This window comes from Saccopteryx leptura, chromosome 13 (genome assembly GCF_036850995.1).
Source record: "Saccopteryx leptura isolate mSacLep1 chromosome 13, mSacLep1_pri_phased_curated, whole genome shotgun sequence".
Taxonomy (NCBI): domain Eukaryota; kingdom Metazoa; phylum Chordata; class Mammalia; order Chiroptera; family Emballonuridae; genus Saccopteryx; species Saccopteryx leptura.
Genome location: NC_089515.1, coordinates 10,640,748 through 10,661,614, shown reverse-complemented (window position 1 = coordinate 10,661,614; position 20,867 = coordinate 10,640,748). Strand labels below are relative to the sequence as shown.

Here is a 20,867-nt window from a genome sequence, read left to right as displayed (position 1 = left end):
GTGCAAATAAAGAGTTCAGGAATGCAGCAACTGACGTTTCTAAAATACAAAACAGATAAAATTCTTAGAAGATACATGCAAGAAGCTCTCCTAAGCAGTTGGCCACAAAATTGGAACATTTGATCATTTTACTGGTGATTTTAGTAGGATTTCCAGATGTTTTTAAACTCAACTTGAACTCTCACCTCAGGCTTTGTGTTTTGCTTTTCCACTTTCACTAATAACACAAACATGACTCAAGTCCCTGAACTATTTATTATAGTCGAGGGCATCTCCTACAATAGACCTGAAATTTCAAACCCAACAAAGTCTGCTCTACATCCAACATGCCGAGGGGTCCTTTTCACCAGCAAGCTTGTGACCTCGACCATCTTTTGATTTTGCAACTTGACCAAGGGAAGCAAGGTTTGCATTTATTTTATTTTTTGCCAGGGTCAGTTATAGCTGCAACAATCAAGACATTCTTGCTATTTAACATTGAGAGGTCATCTCTACCAGTTACTTTTATGTCCCCTGTAGACTGGTCATGACAGCAGCTCTTTGGTCTGATAAAACCTACAGTCACTGGAATGGATCTATCACTATTTCTCTTCAGCCTTTTGTGTAATCCAGCAGGTCAGCAAAGACTTTATATTTATGGCCCCCTTTGAGCGTGTAGAGGGCTACATCGTGATGACCTCCCATCCCCTTCGTCATCTCAAGCGAGCCCTTTGGTCTTGTCCATGATTAGTCCCTGCTGAATAAGCTTCTTTTCCAAATCCTCAGCATAATGATTAAGTATACAAAATAAACCTAGATCAGCGGAAGTCAACCTGGTCTCTACCGCCCACTAGTGGGCGTTCCATCTTTCATGGTGGGTGATAGCGGAACAGCCAAAGTATAAATAAAAAGGTAGATTTTTTAACTATAATAAGTTGTTTTATAAAGATTTATTCTACCAAACTTAGTGAAAATCTGACATAAAGTACTTGGTAAGTAATTATTATTATATGCTTTAACTTGCTGTAACTCTGCTTTATAAATTTTATAAAGTAAAGTTACTTCCCTACTTTATAAATCACCATAACTGTGGAACCAGTGGGCGGTTAGAAAATTTTACTACTGACAGAGATACAAAAGTGGGCGGTAGGTATAAAAAGGTTGACTACCCCCGATCTAGATTATAACCCGGTTCATTGTGTCTAATCATGACGCCGGGGCTGTGAGTCGTCATAATGGAGGCATGCCGGCGGAGGGCAATCTCTTATCTTTAAGTGGTTGAAAAATACAAAAATAATATTTCCCTGATTAATGAAAATGATAGGAAATTGAAAATTCAGTCTCTAGAAATAACAGTTTGTTGGAACACAGCCACGCACATTTGTTTACCTATTGTCTGGGGCTGTTTTCATGCCACAACAGCAGAACTGAGTAGTTGTGACAGAGACCATCTGGCCCACCTAAAATATTTACCATCTGGCCTTTTATAGAAAACATTTGCTGACCCCTGACCTAGGGCAAGTTACTAATCCCTCCCTGTCTCAGCTTCCTTCTCTGTAAAATGGAGATAATAAGAATACCTACCTTGTAGGGTTGTTACTTGATATATATATGAAATAAATATCCCATGTAGACTATACCAGATATACCATGTATCAAATGTACATGTATAAATTACATGCAAAACACTTGGAACTTTTCAAAGGCTCAGTAAAGCTTGGCTGCTATTATGACATCATTGTGACTATTATTATGACAACTCTTGGTGCACATGTGTGAGCATATCACAGAACCCGAAAGTGGGCCTGATGGTGGAGGGGGTGTTGATAAGTCCTATTAAACTGTCTTCCAGGACCTTGCACCAGGTTTCACTGCCACCAGGGAAGTCTCGGCTTTCCCACATGCTTGACAAAACTGGATAGGGACTCATGGGGTAGATAAGAAAACAGTCTGAGAAGAATTGGGCCCCGATGGACTCCATCCAGGCCCTCCGGAGGCAGGGTTGCCCCTGGAGTGCTGTGCCCAGATCTCTGGGTTGACACTCCCCGGAGAGCTATCTCCTGCAGCCGGCACATGCTCCCCACGTGTCCAAGTGGGGCCCCTTCTGTGCTGAGCCCGCCCTTGACCTGTAAATTCTCATTTTTTGTTTTCACAACCATCTCTGTTTACAGATGAAGAAATTTAGGGGCTCAGAGAAGTTAAATAACTTTCTCAAGATCCTGAAACTAACAATTGCAGAAGTGGAGTTTGAATCCAGTCATGGGGACCCCACAAAACTTTTTGTTCCAGGAAGGGATAAGGAGATGTCAGACACACCACATCTGCTAGCCTCACTTTTCCAAGTCAGCCTTGCTGTACTGGGTAGGAGCTCCATGAAGAATTTGAAGTGAGCTTTGAAGGGCGTGGCTTAGTCATGGTTGACTTTATCTCTTCCTGGTCTAAGTAAAGAGAATTGGCGATAGCGTATGTTACTATATTTTTCGTGCTCCCATGTCATAGTCTGTGCTGCTCAGTCATGCTGAGAATGATGCAGTTCTAACAGATAACCCTCCTTTGGGTGAAATGTCTATTTTTAGGAAACTCCCTGTGCTCTTGTCGAGGGCTTTTGCAATAGCATTTCTCAGGTTCCATTAGCACATATGCAAAACATGAAACAAATTTACCCAGATCTACTTGAGCTCATGCATGAGGGGAAAAACATTTCTGGTTTTGTGTATGTTTTCTTCAATGACGAACATTTGCATTCCTTCTTTTTCTTATTCTCACGTTAAGAAACAGCAACAAAATGCTGCTTGCCCCCAAATTTAACAATTGGGATCTTGTGTAAACAGTAGCTCTCTATGAGGAATGTGGAACATTTGACAGAATTTCCTGCAGGAACCAAGAGCCGTGATCCCGATTGAAACCATATTAAAACAAAGAATAGGTTATTTCCGAAAGACCCTGTAAAAGTGCTTCTTATTCGATCAAATTAAAAATATGCAGCTTAAGTTGGATGTTTGTGGCATCATCAAGGCTTTTCGAGACGCTTAAACTTTTTTAAGAACATGCTCAGAACTTCCTTCTTAAGCCTGTTTTTACTATGAGTTACTTTCCCAAAGGTTGGTCTCCCTATCTGCAGCCTAGTTACCTGTCACTGGAATGGACGGAAAGCCAGAGTTTCTATTCTGATAGGTGTGAGCGTTTATTTGAAGTTGTAATTGTCATAGTCCCACTCATTCTCTTGCTAGCTTGTAGAGCAGTGATGAGAAGGGTCTGAGGAAAAGAAGGTGTGTCACTAAAGCAGGGTTTGCCAGCCTTGACACTATTGACATTTGGGGCTGGGTCATCCTTTGTCGTGGGGACTGTCCTTTGCGTTGCCGGATGTTTAACAATACTCTTGACCTCTACCCTCTAGATGGCACTATGCCCCCCCATAGTTATGACAACCCCAAATATCTGCAGACATTTTTAGATGTCACCTGGGGCAGTATCACTTCTGGTTGAGGACCACTGCTCTAGATCTCGGTGGTCTTGAACTTGCATCCTGCTCCTTTGCCCTGGCGTCTCCCACCCACAGTTCTCCCACAGGTGGGAGCTTTGTTTACTTTTTGCACTCCAACCTCATTGCCTTGAGATATTGCTGCATCTGAACAACTGTGCCAAGCTCAACCCAGGCCCAGGTAATGGAAGTTACTTAGAGTGTTGTGAACATTCTCCCTGGTGGTCCCTGTTGTCGCTGGTCTGCACTGGTGCTTCTAGGAGCAGGTGTGTGAGCAGATAGACCATCCTGGAGACAGCTGTGCATGGAAGGAAACTATTAGTTCCATGTGGGTAGAGCCTGGCAGCCTAGCCTCCAGTCCTGGTGGCATGGGCAGCTGCTTGTCCCCGTGCTCCGACCCCCAGGCAGCCCAGGCCTGTGATGGGCAGAGAGCAGCCCTACTGTTTCCCCTTTGGAACTTGAAGGGCAGAGATGGTGAAGTTCCCTGGAGGAGCTCTGCTGGAGCCCAGTGAGCGGGAGCCCAGTGAGCGGGAGCCCAGTGAGCAGGATCACAGTGAGCAGATCACAGTGAGCGGATCGCAGTGAGTGGATTACAGTGAGCAGGAGCCCATTGAGCAGGATCACAGTGAGCAGATCACAGTGAGCGGATCGCAGTGAGTGGGAGCCCAGTGAGTGGATTGTTGTGAGCTGGAGCCCAGTGAGTAGATCACAGTGAGCGGATCACAGTGAACAGATCACAATGAGCGGGAGCCCAGTGAGCAGATCACAGTGAGTGGGAGCCCAGTGAGCAGATCACAGTGAGAGGATTGCAATGAACAGATCACGGTGAACAGATTACAGTGAGTGGGAGTCCAGTGAGCCAAGAGTGCAGCCCTTTCCCAGGGCTGGGTTGGGAGCCTGTAGGAATCTCTTTGGGGTGCGTCTCTACCAGCCCCTAGAGCACTGAGACCCAGGACAGTGGGCTATACTTGGGAGGCGGGGGAAGGGTGCCAGCCCTGGAGTCTAAGCACCCCAGTGTGGTTTGGGGTCTTCTTCAGGTGGCACTGTGACATTGGATAAATATTACCCTTCTTGTCCTGTCTTTCCCATAAAGCCACCTTTCAACCAGAACTTGTTACATTTCTGTTTATTCCTGACTTATAGGCAAAGCTGGTATTGCTAAGACGGACTGTGGTCTTCTGGAATTTTCTTGTAGTTGTGTGTTTCTGATTGGGGTTCAGGGCGTCATTGAGAGGCTTGGGGTTATTCACTGGTTTTTGCCTTACGTTTATGCGGTCTTGTAAGAAACTCCACTAAGGAATATTTCTTTTCCCTGAACAAATTGAGAGATTAGGCCACAGTTGAAGGTTTGAAGTCGAGAACTTGCCCAGATTTATTTATCAAGTAAGTCATCCTCCTCCTCTGGGGCCAGTAAACCAAGTGTCCAAAAAGCCATGAGTTCTTAGGGAAAGTGACAGACACTGGAGGGCAAGGGTCATGGTCAGTGTGGGCTGCCACGGCCCTGTACCACACTGGGGGGTGGCCTGGCTCTCACTGACACTCTCCCTCCCTGCTTTGGGCTGGTTTCAGACCCCAGCTATCCTAACCTGCTTGGCGGGGAGCAGTTGCATGTCTAGGGACTGCTCAGTGGTAACAGCTCAGGGGTGACAGAGTGGTACCCACACCATCCACTGCCCCTCTGTGCTCACGTCTAGGGGACCATGAAGAGTACAGTAGCTCTTGATGGAAAAGCATGAGGGATTGGAGCTCCCATGAACTATCTCAGGCTCAGCATTGCAGAACACAGGTCACACCAGGTAGCTGATGTTTATTTCTCCCGGCTCAGTGGACTCCACAGCCCCTGCACCTGCCTGTGGAGAGGTCTGTCTAGAAGGGGAACGAGCTTTTTGCATCGCCCCCCTTTTGACCAGAATTGGCTGGGTTTGAGGTTGACTGAGTCGAACCCCTGCTGGGCTTGTTCCCAGATGCGCGTGGACAGTGCGGCCTCTGCAAGGTTGGGCCGCAGCCTGGGCTCCATCCCCTGCACACACCCAGCTTGTTTGGAGGTGACAGCTCACCATAGCAGCTGTGAGAAGCCCACTCTCTCTTCACTGTGGCTCTGGGCAGCCCAGCCCCGCTCTCGGGTGGATGCAAGGCCTGAGAGTGAACTTCTTTGTGACTAATGACACAATTCTGGAAAAATGCAGCATCTCCCGGATACAGCTTCTGGAGCTCTGCCTGGGGGGAGAAGGGGGCTGGGAGGGTGTTTGTGCTTGGGCTCTTGGCAGTTCTCTGTCCCAGGGGGGTGTGCGCACGTAAGGGCTTTTTCATGGGGCATACGTATTTTCAGATGCTCATGGGGACTGTTTTTTTGGGAGGCCCCTGGGGAAGAGCAGAAAGTACAGAATACTGTGACACCTGATGGAAAATATTATGCCTTAGTCAAGGAGGCTGCTGTGTCTCCTCTGACTCTTGCCTTTAGACCAAACCAAACCCCAGCTGGAGGGGATGGGCCACTTATGGGGACTGCAGGGTTGGGCATCATTGCTCTTGAAATGGTTCTGTCTTCCTTCTAAGTGTTTTTTTTTGGGGGGGGGGTGTTGACAGAGACAGAGAGAGAGTCAGAGAGAGGGATAGACAGAAAAGAAGGGAGAGAGATGAGAAGCATCAATTCCTCATTGTGGCACCTTAGTTGTTCATTGATTGCTTTCTCATATGTGCCTTGACCGGGGGACTACAGCAGACCGAGTAACCCCTTGCTCAAGCCAGTGACCTTGGGTCCAAGCTGGTGAGCTTTTTGCTCAAACCAGATGAGCCCACGCTCAAGCTAGGAACCTCGGGGTTTTGAACCTGGGTCCTCCGCATCCCAGTCTGACGCTCTATCTACTCGCCACTGCCTGGTCAGGCTCTAAGTGCTTTTGACAACTGCTTTCAGAATCATACAGTGTTTGAGTTCCTCCAAGTCAGGGCTTGAAAAGTCATCTTGGCCAAATGGTTGATTTTAAAGGAAGAGGGAACTGAAGGCCAGAGAAGACCCATAGCCTGCCTGGGGCTGTACAGCTAGAACTTGAATTCTATCTCCTGATGCCCAGAAAAGGGTTTTGTCTATTTGTCTATTCTGTCCTACTTTGATTTTCAGACAGTATATTGTGACAAGTTTTAGTCAATATATTTTATCCAGTCTGGTCTTAGTCATACAACAGCTCTGACTGTCACATGCTGTTCCGGGGTGGGGGTACAGTGGCGAGCAGGGCAGACCTGGTCCTGTGCTCAGGGGCTGGTAGGCTGACGGGGAGAGCAGCTTTGAGCAAGCCACTGTGTGGGGGGTGTGAGCAGAAGGGGAGCCCTGGCTTGGGAGTCCCCAGCCCCTCCCCTTGCCGCCTCCTTGTCCTCCATTCCCAGCCTCTCTGCTCTTTGTGGAAGTCCTCCCTGGGGGTTCAGAGGGTTCAGGGGACTTGCCTGACGTTGGCATGGCTGGGTTGAGGGCCATGGGGAAGGGGAGTCACAGTGGGCCTCAGCACCCCCCACCTTCACCCTGTGCCTCCCATCTGAGCTTTCCTTCCACCCTGGGCTAGAGGCTGTATCTCTGGTAATGGGTGTTTTGTTTGTGAGCACCCCCATTTTTTTTTCTTTCTTTCTTTCTTTTTTTTCTTTTTTTTTTTTTTTCCTGAAGCTGGAAACAGGGAGAGACAGTCAGACAGACTCCCGCAATGTGCCTGACCGGGACCCACCCGGCACGCCCACCAGGGGCGACGCTCTGCCCACCAGGGGGTAATGCTCTGCCCCTCCGGGGCGTCGCTCTGCCGCGACCAGAGCCACTCTAGCGCCTGGGGCAGAGGCCAAGGAGCCATCCCCAGCGCCCAGGCCATCTTTGCTCCAATGGAGCCTTGGCTGCGGGAGGGGAAGAGAGAGACAGAGAGGAAGGAGGGGGTGGGGGTGGAGAAGCAAATGGGCGCTTCTCCTATGTGCCCTGGCCGGGAATCGAACCTGGGTCCCCCGCACGCCAGGCCGACGCTCTACCGCTGAGCCAACCGGCCAGGGCACCCCCCCTTTTTTTTAAACATTGAGCTATAATTTACATACCATAAAATTTGAAAGTGTACATTTTAGTGATTTTTTTAGTACATTCATAATATTGTGCAACCATCACCACGATCTAATTCCAAAACCCTTTCATCACCCTCCAAGGAAACCCTGCTCCTCTGAGCACGCGTCCGGCTGTCCTGCCGCAGTGTGGGGCAGCCTCCCACCTGCGTTCTTTATGGATGTGCTGTGCGGGACAGTCACCCAGCTGGGTGGTACAACATGTGGCCTTTCGCATCTGGCTTCTTTGACTTAGCATAACATTTACAAGGTCCACCCACGCCGTGGCTGTGGCAGGTGGCACTGCATCCCCTTCTGTGGCCGAGTAAAATTCCATCGTGGGGCTGCACCACGTTTTCTTCATTCATCTGTTGGGAGGCTTTCCCGCCAACTCCCGTCACAACCCCTGGGGTCTCCCTGAGCTCTCCAGGGAGTGTTGGGACGGCATTCTAAACTTCTCTACTGGAGACGGGGGTCGGCATCCTCCCCTGGCCGGCTGGCTGCTCTGAGCATGATTTCCAGGTGGCCCCAGGAGAAGGGGAAGCAGTGGTTCCGAAATGGGAAGGAGGATACCTTCTGCTCCTGCTCCCTAAATCTGTTATACCTGCCCTGGGGGCATGTCCCCGCCAGGGTGGCACTGTTAGAGGTGGGTGTAGGTCCTGCCTCAAGAGTGTTGGGGCAAAGCAGCTGCCCATTGAGGAGAGGGTGCTGTGGACGGGGTGTGCAGGCTGACCGGCCGGGGTGCTAGTCTTTACTCACAGCCACGCGGGGCTGCGATGAGAAGGGCCCATGGCACAACCGGTCCAGGGGTGTGTTTGAGGGCCTGGCTTGGAGTATCGCCTTTACTGTCTATTATTTTACCCACTTATTGCATTAAGATGTAATTAATGCACAGTAAAATTTACCATTGTAAATGCACAGTTCTGCACATTTTAACAAATAGGTGGTCAGGTCACTACTGCCGCCATCAACGATATTATCATCACTCCCCGAAAAATTCCTCCAGATTCCTTTAGACTTCCCTCTTCCCTCCACCCCCAGCCCCTGGCAGTGTCTGATTTGTTCTGTGTATGTCGTGTCTTTACAGGAATGTCATGTGAATGGAATCACACAGAATGTAGCCTTCTGACTCTTCTTTCACTTACCATAATGCATTTGGATTCATCGTGTTGCTTTGTGTATCGGTTTCCTTTTATTTCTGAGTAGTATTCCATTGTTTGTCTGCTCCCCAGTTGAAGGATATTTGGGTTGTTTCCAACAGTTGCTGATTGTGAATAAAGACATTATAAACATTCATGCACAACTTTTTGTGTGAACATAAGTTTTCGTCTCCCCTTGGGTAAATGTCCAGGAGTGGGATTGCTGGGTCATATGGTAAGTTTATGTTTAACTTTATCAGAAACTTCCACGCTGTTTCCCGAAGAGCTGGAGCATTCTGCATTTCCCCCAGTGATGGCCAAGCATTCTTCATCTTTTATCATGTTCCAGTCCCCCAGATTGATCAGAGCCTCTATGTGCTTAGCTGTTTTAGTTGCAAGGAACAAGGATGCACCGTTTACCCGTTTTAGTTTGGGCTCCCCCAGAAGTAGACTTTGAGGCAGTGATATGAATGTAAGTGCTTTATTTGGGAGGTGGTCCCAGGAAACATCAGAAGCAGAATGGAGAAATGAGAGGAAGAGGAAGGAAGTCAAAAAAGACGTGCTATCAAGCCAGTTACCATAGGGCAACTCACCCTCTGTTCCACTGGGAACTCGGAGAAACAGTGCAGAGTACATGTTGGAGTCCTTTCCCATCGAAGGCCCAGGGGCTGGGTTCTGTGAACCAACTCCCATCAGTCACTGGCTGAGGGCTTTGGCCCGATCTCATTCATTTCCTGATACTTCTGGCTGCTCTGTGTGCAGTGGAAGCTGGCTTTGGCAGACAGTCACAGGTGAAGGGCATTTAGAAGCCTGGCCAATCTGTGACAGTGAAGGTGAACACTCTTCAGGTGACAGGTGATTCCTTCCAGCTGCTCTCCATGCCCCTTTTCTCGACATGGCTTTGTCTCCTCATGGCTTCCTCTCTGACTCATCATTTCTGCCATTGTGTCTCTTCTTATTTCCCACTATCAACTGACTGTTGAGTTCAGACACCCCTGGGAGAGAAATTGTTGGTGAGTGAGTCACTGCCTATCTTCTATAGGGCAAAGCCCTTGATTTAGGTCATCCTTTAGACAGCTTGGCCATCCATTGGCTACTGTTGGGTCAGGTGTCCTGGCCTGGGCCAATTGGCTGTGACCAGGGAGGTGGGTCAGAGTTTAGAGCAGTGTGCTTGTCCAGTAGAACTTTCTGCGATGATGGAAATGTCCTGTATCTGTGGTGTCCAATAGGGTAGCGGCTAGCCCATGTGCCTATCTACTGAGCACTTGAAATGTGGCTGATGCTACCGAGGAACTGAAATGTTAATTTAGTTTAATTTTAATCAATTAAGATTTAAACTTATATAGTGACTAGTGACTACTGCATTGGACAATATAATTCTAGAACATATGCCTAGAGGGGCCCTTGGCCTCTTCTCTCTAGTATACAATGTGATAAAACATTTTCTTGAGATTTTTTTTAAAAAGCCAGTTGATACCCGATTTAGAATCTTAGCAATTCTGGATCTTTTAAACTCTTCAAATACCACCATTTTAGGCCATGAAGTTAAAATTGACCCAATAATCCGTTGGTATGATTCTGTTATGAAGCTATCTTTGACATACTAACAGTTTATTCTCAGAAGCTCACCTTAGTTCCGTAACTCACTCTGACATTTGTACTACATCTATTTTGGGTTGTAAAACGTGTGTGGATTACTGATTTTCCCTCTCACACTTGGATCACAGCAGCGTAAGTGCGAATTCCTGAAGTCAGAGACTAATTAGGTTCTGTATTGCCTGAAGATTATACACAAGTGTCTTAAACTTTTGTTTTAACGTTACTTTGCCTTGGCTTAAGGAATTGACCAAGTGATACCTAATTAAAATTTTTTTGGAGTCATTAGAATGAGCTGGAGTTTCAAGGGACATTGTACAAGGAGTCCAGGAACCAGAATGCTTGCTCAAGCTGTGTCCTCATCTGCTTGCTTTGTGGCCTTTTGCAAGTAACTTCACTTTTCTGAGCATTGCTCTCTTTATCTGTAAGAATGGAGTTCTGATTAGATCTGCATTTTGCAAATGTTTCGTGGAATACCATTGCAGGAAATGTTAACAGATATATTATCTGAGAAAAAGGCCTCTATGGTCAAATATGTTGGGAAATATTGCTTACTATATTTCCTTCTTGGATATGCCAATGCACATTTGTATATCAAAAGATCTGAGGCCTGACCTGCGGTGGTGCAGTGGATAAAATGTTGACCTGGAATGCTGAGGTCGCTGGTTCAAAACCCTGGGCTTGACTGGACAAGGCACATATGGGAGTTGATGCTTCCTACCTCTCTCCGCTTCTCTCTCTCTGTCCCTCACTCACTCTCTCTTCTCTCTAAAATGAATAAATAAAATCTAAAAAAAAGAGTTTATATTGAAAAAAAAAAAAAAGATTGTAGAAGTCCTGCAGAGGAATAACACACATCCTTTTCACTGTATAAATCAGGTTTCCCAAGATTATTTGAGTATGGAATCCCGTGTGTGTGTGTGTGTGTGTGTGTGTGTGTGTGTGTGTGTGTGTACACCATCTCTTGGCATCTTCTAGAGTCTATTCTATAGACCCATCAGGTTGGGAAGCAGGAATAGGTGATTCTCAAACTTCTAGCGTACAAGTTTGAGTTTTGGGCAAAGGAAGAAGTTAAATCTCTTTTTCCACTATGCTCTTAGCTTTTCTTCTCTCTTCTTTTCCCTTTCTCTTCCTCCCCCAAGTATTAAAAACCTAGTTGATTACTAACTGTGGGTCTTTTCTTTTTCTGTAACACTTATTCTGAGAGAGGTCGTGGGAAGCAAGGTGGAGAGAGACTCACGGGGCTGCTTTTCTCAAGTGCCACGTGACCCAAGAGGCTCCATATTTGTTATCCAATCGAGCTGCTTGCACGCTGCCTCAAATGCTCTCTTGACACTTTGAACTTGTTTCTGTGTCACTGTGCAGCGTGGCTCTTCTGAATCTCAGCAAGATGACTGGATCAGCTACGTCTCTTTCCAGGACAGGTGACAAGCTCAACTCCAACTAGCCCAGCTCTGTTCTACCTGCTTTCTGTTCTTAGTTTTTAAAATCTTGTTACCTCCTCCGTGAGCTAAGCATCACTAGCCCTGTTTTATGATGGGGAGGCCAAGGCTCAAGGGTGGGCGGGCCTTTGTCGAGGTTTCCAGGTGGGAGTGGCTGAGCGAGGATTTTGATCCAGAGCTGGTGCTATGGACTGAATGTTTGTGCCCTCCAAAACCCTTCTGTCGAAGCCCTGACCTCTGGTGGGATGGTGTTAGGCATTGAGCCTTTGGGAGGTGATTAGCGTTAAATGAGTCTTGAGAGTAGGGCCCCATGATGGAATTAGTGCCCTTATAAGAAGAGGGTTAGAAACCAGAGCTTCCTTTTTTTGCCATGTGAGGACACCGTGAGAAGGTGGCCGACTGTAAGCCAGGAAGAGAGTCCTCGGGGATCCCGCCCCAGGGAACCTGATCGGGGCACCTTGATCTTGGACTTCCCAGCCTCCAGACTGTGAGAAATAAATGTCAGCTGTTTACACCCTGAGCCTGGTACTTTTTATGGCAGCCCAGGCTGACTAAGACAGTTGGGGTGCTGAACCCCCATCGGAGTGCCTGGGCTCCACTGTGGCAGCAGCCAGGAGTCCCCCTCTAGAAGGACACACACATATTTCCAGGCATTCTGGATCTGCCAGGAAACCCTGGGCTGTGCCCTCTGAGTGGGAGTCAAGGTGAGGAGGCCTCTGAGGGTACCCAGGCCAGATCTCTGCTTAGGTCTCAAGTCTGGGCCTGGGGTCCGCTCTGAGTGGTCCTGGCCCCATGGACTGAGCTGCCTTGGTTCCCTACTCTAGGGCCCACAAAGGGAGACCTTCTCTGTGGACCTGACTCCCCCAGCTGAGCCTGGGACCACCTGGAGGCAGAGGGCACCCCTGGCTTTCCCCAGGAGGATGTCGTGAAGTGAGGCAGGCGGGCGTGCCCATTGTCTGGGGAAGTGTAGCCTGGGCAGTCTGAGTTCTTAACCTACTTTTAGAAACAATGCTGGTTGTTTACCAAGGCGAGCCCTGCCCAGAGGCTCAGCCACCATCCAGCGAGCTTTTCCTTCCCTTTTATAACTTGTATGTTTTCAAAGTAAGGAAGTTTAAATAGTAAGCCGTAGGGGTTGGCCAAGGGAAGGCTACATCCTTGCGGCTGGGATGGGCAGTAGGGAAGGCGGCTCTGCCTGGGGGTTTAGCTGCTGCTTCCTGCTGGGCAGCTGCTTACGACCCCAGAGGGCTTTTCTGCTGCTTTCCCACAAGGCCTGGATTTGGCCAGTTGGGGGGGGGGGGTAGCTGGGGTAGGGGTGGGATAATGTGGTTCATTATCTGGCACTGGTGTAAATGGCCCCTCCTGCCAGCTCACGGGCTGGGGGCTAGATTCGTAATTGTTGGGTAAGATGGCATTGGGCTGCAGGCTTTTAAGCTGATTTGGTCTCAAGAAGGTAAACTCCAAAAGAGTGAATTCAGAAAAGGGGGAATGGTTGTGTATAGCAGACACCAGGAGAATGCAGAATGTACCAGCAAATAAGAAACAATGGTCTTTCCTTTGCATATTTCAGGGGCTGCTTGCTGACTCAGCATCAGACAATATGGCAGCCTTGCCCCGCAGGTTTTCTTATCCTGTGGCTCTCCTGTTCCCATGGCTGAGTGCCTCAAGCTCTCAGGGTCCCTGGGACAAAGAGGTTATCTTTCCTCTCAAGGCTACAGGAACCAGCCAACCGGGGGATGGGAGTCTCTTGGGTCAAGTGTCCATCCCTGTCCAGCAGGCACATGATTGGCCCTTCTAACTGATGATAGATATGGGCAGGAGTGGAGGGGGTGAGGGGGGATGGCCTAGCCCCGGCCTGGTGTAGGAGAGGCTGCTGTGGTCTTTCCCCTGTGTGGCAGAACCAGCTCAAACTCATCCTGCTGCTCTTAGAAGGCACCACTGTGGGCTAGGGGCGAATAAAAGCACTTGACCAGTCCTGGGTTCTGGCAGGGAGGTCCAGCATCTATTTGATGGAGCCTGGATTTTGTCTTCCATGAAATGAAGCGGTCAGATTAGAACACCTCTGGGAATGTTTCAAAGCGGTGGTTTGGATTGGGAGCTTTGCCTCGGCACGGTCACACAGATGGTGACATGGGACCAGGGAGGCTGAGAGGCTGCTCGAGCGTTGGCACATGGGTCCTCCCTAGCCACTCTGCCTAGCCGGTCCAAAGCCCTAGAGCAGGGGTCGGGAATCTTTTTGGCTGAGAGAGCCATGAACGCCACATATTTTAAAATGTAGTTCCGTGAGAGCCATACAAGAACCCAGTAAAAATTATCCAATAAAAATTTGGTGTTGTCCCGGAGGACAGCTGTGATTGGCTCCAGCCACCCGCAACCATGAACATGAGCGGTAGGAAATGAATGGATTGTAATACATGAGAATGTTTTGCATTTTTAACGTTATTATTTTTATTAAAGATTTGTCTGCGAGCCAGATGCAGCCATCAAAAGAGCCACATCTGGCTCACGAGCCACAGGTTCCCGACCCCTGCCCTAGAGGCTGCTTCACCAGAAACAGTGTCCTCTGAGGATGTGATAGGAATTTCTGCAGACACAGGAAGAGGACAGGGTACCCTCACTTGTGCCCGTCCCCCGATGAGTGTCCTTTCTTGAAGCCTGCCAGGGTTTGGGACCTGCAGGTGTGTTCTATTACCAGGTGGCAAAGGACATGGTAGAGACGGCTGATGTTGCTTCAGCCCTGTTCTGTCCGCTGGCCTCACCCACATCGCGTGTGCGCTCCGGGCTGGAGAAGTTCTTTGTATGGGTTGTTTATCCTTCTGAAGCAGCAGATGGGAAAATAGAATTAGCAAAGTCAACTGTCAAATAAGTTTTGTGTTAATTATATAATTAGGTTATATAAAAACAAAATCCCGTTCAGTGCTGTTTTTGCACAAATAAGTGGATTCGGTATTGGGGGAGTCCTAACTTGGCTGCCCTTGCCTCTGGGCAGACCTCATGTGCGGGTTTCAGCAGATGGTCCCCGTGTCTGAGGACAGCGCCATCATGCGCCAGACCTTCACGCTTCTTTCACTCGGGACAGGGTGTGATTTTGTAGTTGGAAGGCCAGGCAGCCTGGGCTTGAATCCTGGCTCTTCCACCAAGTAGAATGTGACTTCTGGCAACTAATTCATTTCTTTGAGCCTCTGTGTTTCCATTTGTAAAGTGGGAAAATAATAGCGTTATTGAGATTTAAACATTAACCCGTGCCTGATGATAAATGCCAACTAAGTGTGTGCTTTTGTCACAGGACTCCTGTGGCTGCAGTTGTCATTGCCCTCGTTGTCATCATCTTAGGACATGAAGGAGTGACGAAGAATGGATGGATTGTTCAATTTCTTTAGTCACTATAAAATCTGTCCTGGCTCTCTCTCCAGGGCTGGACCCAAAGGTGGGGCTCATTAATCGTCTGTAGAGACCTGAGCTCCAGCTGGCCTCATTCCTGGGGTGGTTAGTAAGAGGAGAGGTCTTCACCGGGCAGCCCAGTCCCCGTGGCCCCAAGAGGCCATCCTCCAGAGGGGAGGGTGTTCTGGCTCCTTCTCAGGATAGAAGTAGGGCCTTGGTCCCAGGTGGATCGTAACTTACCTCATTCCACACTCTTCCGGGCCAAGTGTCTGTTTTGTTCTCTAATAGAAACATAGAAAGAAGCTGGTGTCGTTTCTAAACAAAGAGGGACTTTTCACAGGAAATCTGTAGACCTGACACCTTCTCTTTGCTTGCTGTGGCACATGGCTTCTTCTCTGACAATTGGCATGACTGGCTGGGGAACAATAGACAATGGTCATGGCCTGTTTCCTGTGGGAAGGAAGAATGGGCACAGGTGGGTGTCTTGAAGCCCTGGTCCCTGAGGGATTTCCTGCGAGTGTCCCCTAGTCCCTTACCACGTGCTCAGGGATTCCTCACAGTGACAGTAGCTGTGTGTTTGGCCCTGTGATGAGAGCAATAAGGGCTTACAGTATTGAGGGTCCTGTGGGCAGGCCCTCCTCCGACACCTTATGCACTTTAGTTAAATAATGCCAAGAGAAGTGTCAGGACTGACATGAGTCGCTGAATTCTGTCCAGGCCCTGTCCTCAGAACCATCTTGGAAGAGGCTTGTCAGCTGCAGGCCTGGCCCATTGTACAGTTGGGAAACTGAGACCCCGAGAGATGCAGGGACAGGCCAAGGCTACTCAAAGATAGAGTAGGGTGTTGGCCTTCAGAAAGGGGAGGGCTTGCTGCCCTACCCGCCCCGCCAGCTGTACCTCGTGCCAGTTTCCCTGCCTCGTCTGCTGCTGCCATCTGCCTCCTGTGGGTCCTTGAACATGCCTTCCTGCACTCTGTTCCCACCGCCTGTCCCTCTGCGCCCTCCCTGCCTTTCCCCCATTCTGTTCCTTGCTGACCTTCAGGCTTGGCATAGACCTCACCTTCTCAGGGGCCTTCACTTGCTGTCCTGCATAGCCGGACCTCTTGGGCGACCACGGCCAGCCCCTTTATTCCGAATCATGGCCCTCTGTCCAGTTCCTTCCTGCCCCGTCCTCACCAGAATTTGCGGTTGTCATTTGTCGGTTTACTGGGGTGTTGTCCACCTCTCGGACAGGACCATGAGCTGCCTGATGGGGGGCCCAGTCCCTGCTGCCCACTACCGACCCCGCAGCCCCAGCCTGGCTTGCATGGCTTCCTTCACCAGCCGGCGGGTGAGTGCGTGAATCCATTTGGGGGTCTCTAGGTTCTCAGAGATTTCTTCTGAGGCTTGATGTTGAGAGTTAAGTATGTAAGTCAGACAACAGGCATTTTCCTTCCAGCAGCTCAAACTTGCCCTGTGCCTGGCATGCAGTTCAAATAAACACACACACACACACACACACACACACACCAGCTTCGTAGTTCTTAAGAAGGCTCTGGAAATTGCACCTGCATGCAGGCTGATTGGCATGGCACGCCTCTGGAGCAACACAAGTGTGGAATTTGAACTCTGCCCTACCTCAGAGAGCCGGCTGCACAGATAGGGCAAAATGCATTTAAATGTCATGAGTGTTATTATTAGTCGTAATCTTATCTTTGTTAATAATAATAACAGGACCCGCCTAGAAGCTGCTGAATAGCAAGCACACAGGCTGTTTCCCAAGTTCTTGTCAGACAGGACTGCGGACCCTGGGGAGGCGCCCAGGGATGCGTTAACACCACTGTGAGGGGCAAGAGTGTTGGCCAGAAGCCCCATCCTGGTCACACCCACTGTTCAGTCACATCCTCCGTGCCCTGCAGGGCCCTGGGCATCCCTAGAGGCGCCAGGGGCCTGTGGCCTCTCAGACGCAGGCCTGGCCTCTGGGGGCCCTTTCACACCCCTCAGCTTCCCGCACAAGCAGGGGCCTGCATGTTGGGAACCGCAGGCAGTCTCTCTGCATAGCCTTTCCCTTCTATTGTTTCCTGCCCCAGTGACTTGCTGAAACAATGTGTTTCCTACAGATTTTGTTTGCCTGCATTGACTTCTTTGTTTTGCTCTAGTAAACAGACAGCATATACAGACCTGTGCACTTGACAAAGAGAAAGCTGGTGGCCTGGACCCTGCCGAGGCCCTGAGTCACCCACTGCTTGAGCCTGCAGACCTCGGAAGGTCCAGCGCTCGTGAATGACTCAGACGCTCCGTGCCGCCCGCATGTGCAGAGCGGTGCAGGGACTGGAGGGGATCTCGGGCGTCCTGCTAGTCAGGGGAGACCCATGTTTGAGAACCAGTTTAGTCGAGATTGAATCGCTGTCCCAAGTCTGTCCTCAACCGTGTGACTTTGGGGAAGTTGCTTGCCTGGTGTGAGTGTTTTCTCATTGGTGAACACAGAAGCTACCTCAGAGGCCTGACGGGGGATATTAAGGAGCCACTATTTGGAAATCATTGGGTACCCAGCCTGGTGCTAATACGTGCTAGCTGCTCTGGTTATTTGTCGGGCTCTGTTTTGTGGACTCTCTTCAGAGATCCTCCTGGGACAGGCTTTTCCTACAGATCCACTGGGCCTAGCAGTGGCATTGAGCCTGTTCCTGTGTCTAATGTGACCCTCCCGGATGTAGTGGTGGCAGTCTGTCCATCAGAAATGGTTCAGCGTGCTCTGAGCTGCTGCCTGCATGCGGCACATGGCTGAACAGGCTCACCAGGAGCTCGGACACTGAAAGGGACTGACCTGGGCTTGTACCCGGCTCCTGCTCTTACCAGCAGGTTGTGGCCATCAGGACTGGGTGCCCTCAAGAGCATGCAGACTCCTCATGACCATCTAAAAGGGGTTTTAAGTAGATATTTTCATGTACAATTCATGGTGGCCATTAATGGCTGTCGAGGACAGGGCGCCAGGCCCGGTACTCCAGCCCCAGGCTTTCTCGAGCCTGCCCAGGGTGCCTGAGGCATTGGTACTTAAGAATACAGGTGCAGGTGGGCCACTGCTCTTATTTCCCAGGCCTGTCTCCATCCCCATTGGCCACTTACTACTTGACTCAGGTTTTAGAGTTTGTTTGATGGCGGAAAGTGACTAAAGTCATATATTTAGTTTTTTTTAAGGTTTTATTTTTTTAGAGCAGTCTTAGGTTCACAACAAATTGAGAAAGAGCTATAGATACAGAATGAGCTATATATATAGAAGGAGCTATATAGTTCCCACACATCTCCTGCCCCCAAATGTACACGGCCTCCCCAATTATCAACATCCCCCACAAGAGTGGTACATGGCTTACAATCGATGAGCCCACGTTAACACATCATCCAGAGTCCTCAGTTTACCTTAGGGTTCTCTCTTGATGTTATAAATTCTGTTAGTTTGAACAAATAAATGTATAGTGACATCACCTGACTATGGTGGCGCAATGGATAAAGCATTGACCTGGAACACTGAGGTCGCTGTTTCAAAACCTCTGGCTTGCCTGGTCAAGGCACATATGGGAGTTGATGCTTCCTGCTTCTCTCCCCTTTTCTCTCTCCCCCTCTCTAAAGTGAATAAGTAATTTTTTAAAATATCCAGATTTTGGAAAAAATAAAGATGGATTCTGACCCTTTAAAAAAAATGTGAAGTGACAGACATGTATCTATTCTTATGATATCATGCATCTCATATAGTATCATCATGGGACAGTTTCACTGCCCTCAAACTTCTCTGTGCTCTGCCTATTTATCATCCCCTCTCCCCTAACCTCTGGCAACCACTGATCTTTTTCCTGTCTCCATAGTTTTACCTTTTCCAGAATGTCATATAGTTGGAATCATACAGTATGCTGCTTTTCCAGATTGGCTCCTTTCACTTAGTAATATGCATCTAAGTTTCCTCCATGTCTTTTCATGACTTGAAAACTTAAAAAAAAAAATTTTTTTTTAAGCACTAAAATTCCATTGTCTGGGTGTGCCACAATTTGTCCCTTCGCCACTTAAGGTTATCTTGGTTGCTTCGAAGTTCTGGCAATTCTAAATAACGCTGCTATAAACATCCGTGTGCAGGATTTTGTGTGAACGTGAGATTTTTAACGTTGACTAAATACCAGGCAGTGCAATTGCTGGATTGTATGGTTAAGAGTGTTTAGTTTTGTAAGAAACAACTAAGCTGTCTTGTGAAATGTTCATCCCATTCTGCATCCCCACCAGCAGTGAATGAACATTCCTGTTGCTCCACGTCCATGTCAGCACTTGGTGTTATCAGTATTCTGGCTTGTGGCCATTCTAATAGTTGTGTAGTGGTATCTTGTTGTTTTAAATTGCATATCCTTGATGATTTATCATTTGGAGCATCTTTTCCTATGTTTATTTACATCTGTATATCTTCTTTGATGAGGTATCTGTTAAGGTCTTTGGCCCATTTTCTAATCAAATTGTTTCTCTTACTGAGTTTTAAAAGTTCTTTGTATTTTGAATAATAGTCCTTTATTGCCTGACGTGTGGTGGTGCAGTGAATAAAGCATTGACCTGGAATGCTGAGGTTGCTTGTTCAAAACCCCGGGCTTGCCTGGTCAAGGCACATATGGGGGTTGATGCTTCCTGCTCGTCCCCCCTTCTCTCCTTCTCCTCTCTCAAAACTCAATAAATAAAGTTAAACAAAAAATAATAGTTCTTTATCAGGTTTGTCTTTTGCAAATATTTTCTCCCAGTCTGTGGCTTGTCTTCTTATTCTCTTGAAATTTTTATAAAAAAATTTTATTGATTGATTTCAGAGAGAAAGAAAGACAGAAACATCAATCTGTTTCTGGATGTGCCCTGACCAGGGATCGAACTGGCCACCTCTGGGCTTCTGGATCATGCTCTAGCCAACCAAGCTATCTGGTCAGGGCTTGACATTACCTTTTGAAGAGCATAAGTTTTAAATTTTAATCAAGTTCAGCTTAACAATTATCTCTTTCAGGGATCACATCTTTGGTATTGTATCTGAAATGTCTTTTCCAAACTTAAAGTAATCTAGATTTTCTTCTATGTTATCTTCTAGTATTTAGGGTTTGTCAAGGGTGTCGCCATCATCTTTCACTGAGATAATTGGCTAGCCTTCCCTTGATTATATGTGTTCTCTTGTTCTTAAACTTGGGTTTACGTCATAAGTGAGAGAGCCCCACGGAGCTTGATGTGAAGTGAAGCTTGGTTAAGCCATTGGTATATGATTGGTAATGGGTTCCAACCCAGCCGTGCCCCTGAGGAGTGGGACCCAGGTACTGGCTGACGCACGGATTACAACGGTGATCTGGTTGCACCAGAGGCCGGTGAATTCCCCTGGGCACAGGAACACAGATCACACTTATCTTTCAGATGTCTGACCCTGACTAGGCTGGGAAGCGTGAGTCAGCAAGCGATACACGTTCCAGGTGGGGCCGCACATCGATGTCCAGGAGGCGTGTGCAGAGAGTCCGAGTGTGACGTTGATTTCACGGCTTCATTAGGCACTTCCCTTCTGTGCTGCCTTGAAGGCGGTCAGCCCACGGATGCTGCATATCCCCCTGGCGTTGTAAAGGGCGTCTGGGGGGTCAGAGACCTGCGAGACTCAGGGCAGGTCTCTCTGCGTGACTGTTCCTGGTGGCTGTTTCCTTTGCTGGCTCTGTCATGCCTGCTGAAGCACAGCCGGGCATTTTTCTCTCCAGACTGTGCCTGCAGCTAGTGACAAGGGGTGTGCTTTTGCCTGGTGAAGGAAGTTGCAGTTTTAGGTTTTTGT

At 48.5% G+C, this 20,867-nt stretch overlaps 1 protein-coding gene and 1 pseudogene across 1 annotated transcript in view; one reads left to right on the top strand and one right to left on the bottom strand.

Annotated features, from left to right (window-relative positions):
- GRK5 (G protein-coupled receptor kinase 5) overlaps window positions 1-20,867 on the top strand; it is a 207,597-nt gene that overhangs the window by 37,127 nt on the left and 149,603 nt on the right. The window lies entirely within an intron of this gene.
- Window positions 145-1,213, bottom strand: LOC136384888 (hypoxanthine-guanine phosphoribosyltransferase pseudogene; annotated as a pseudogene).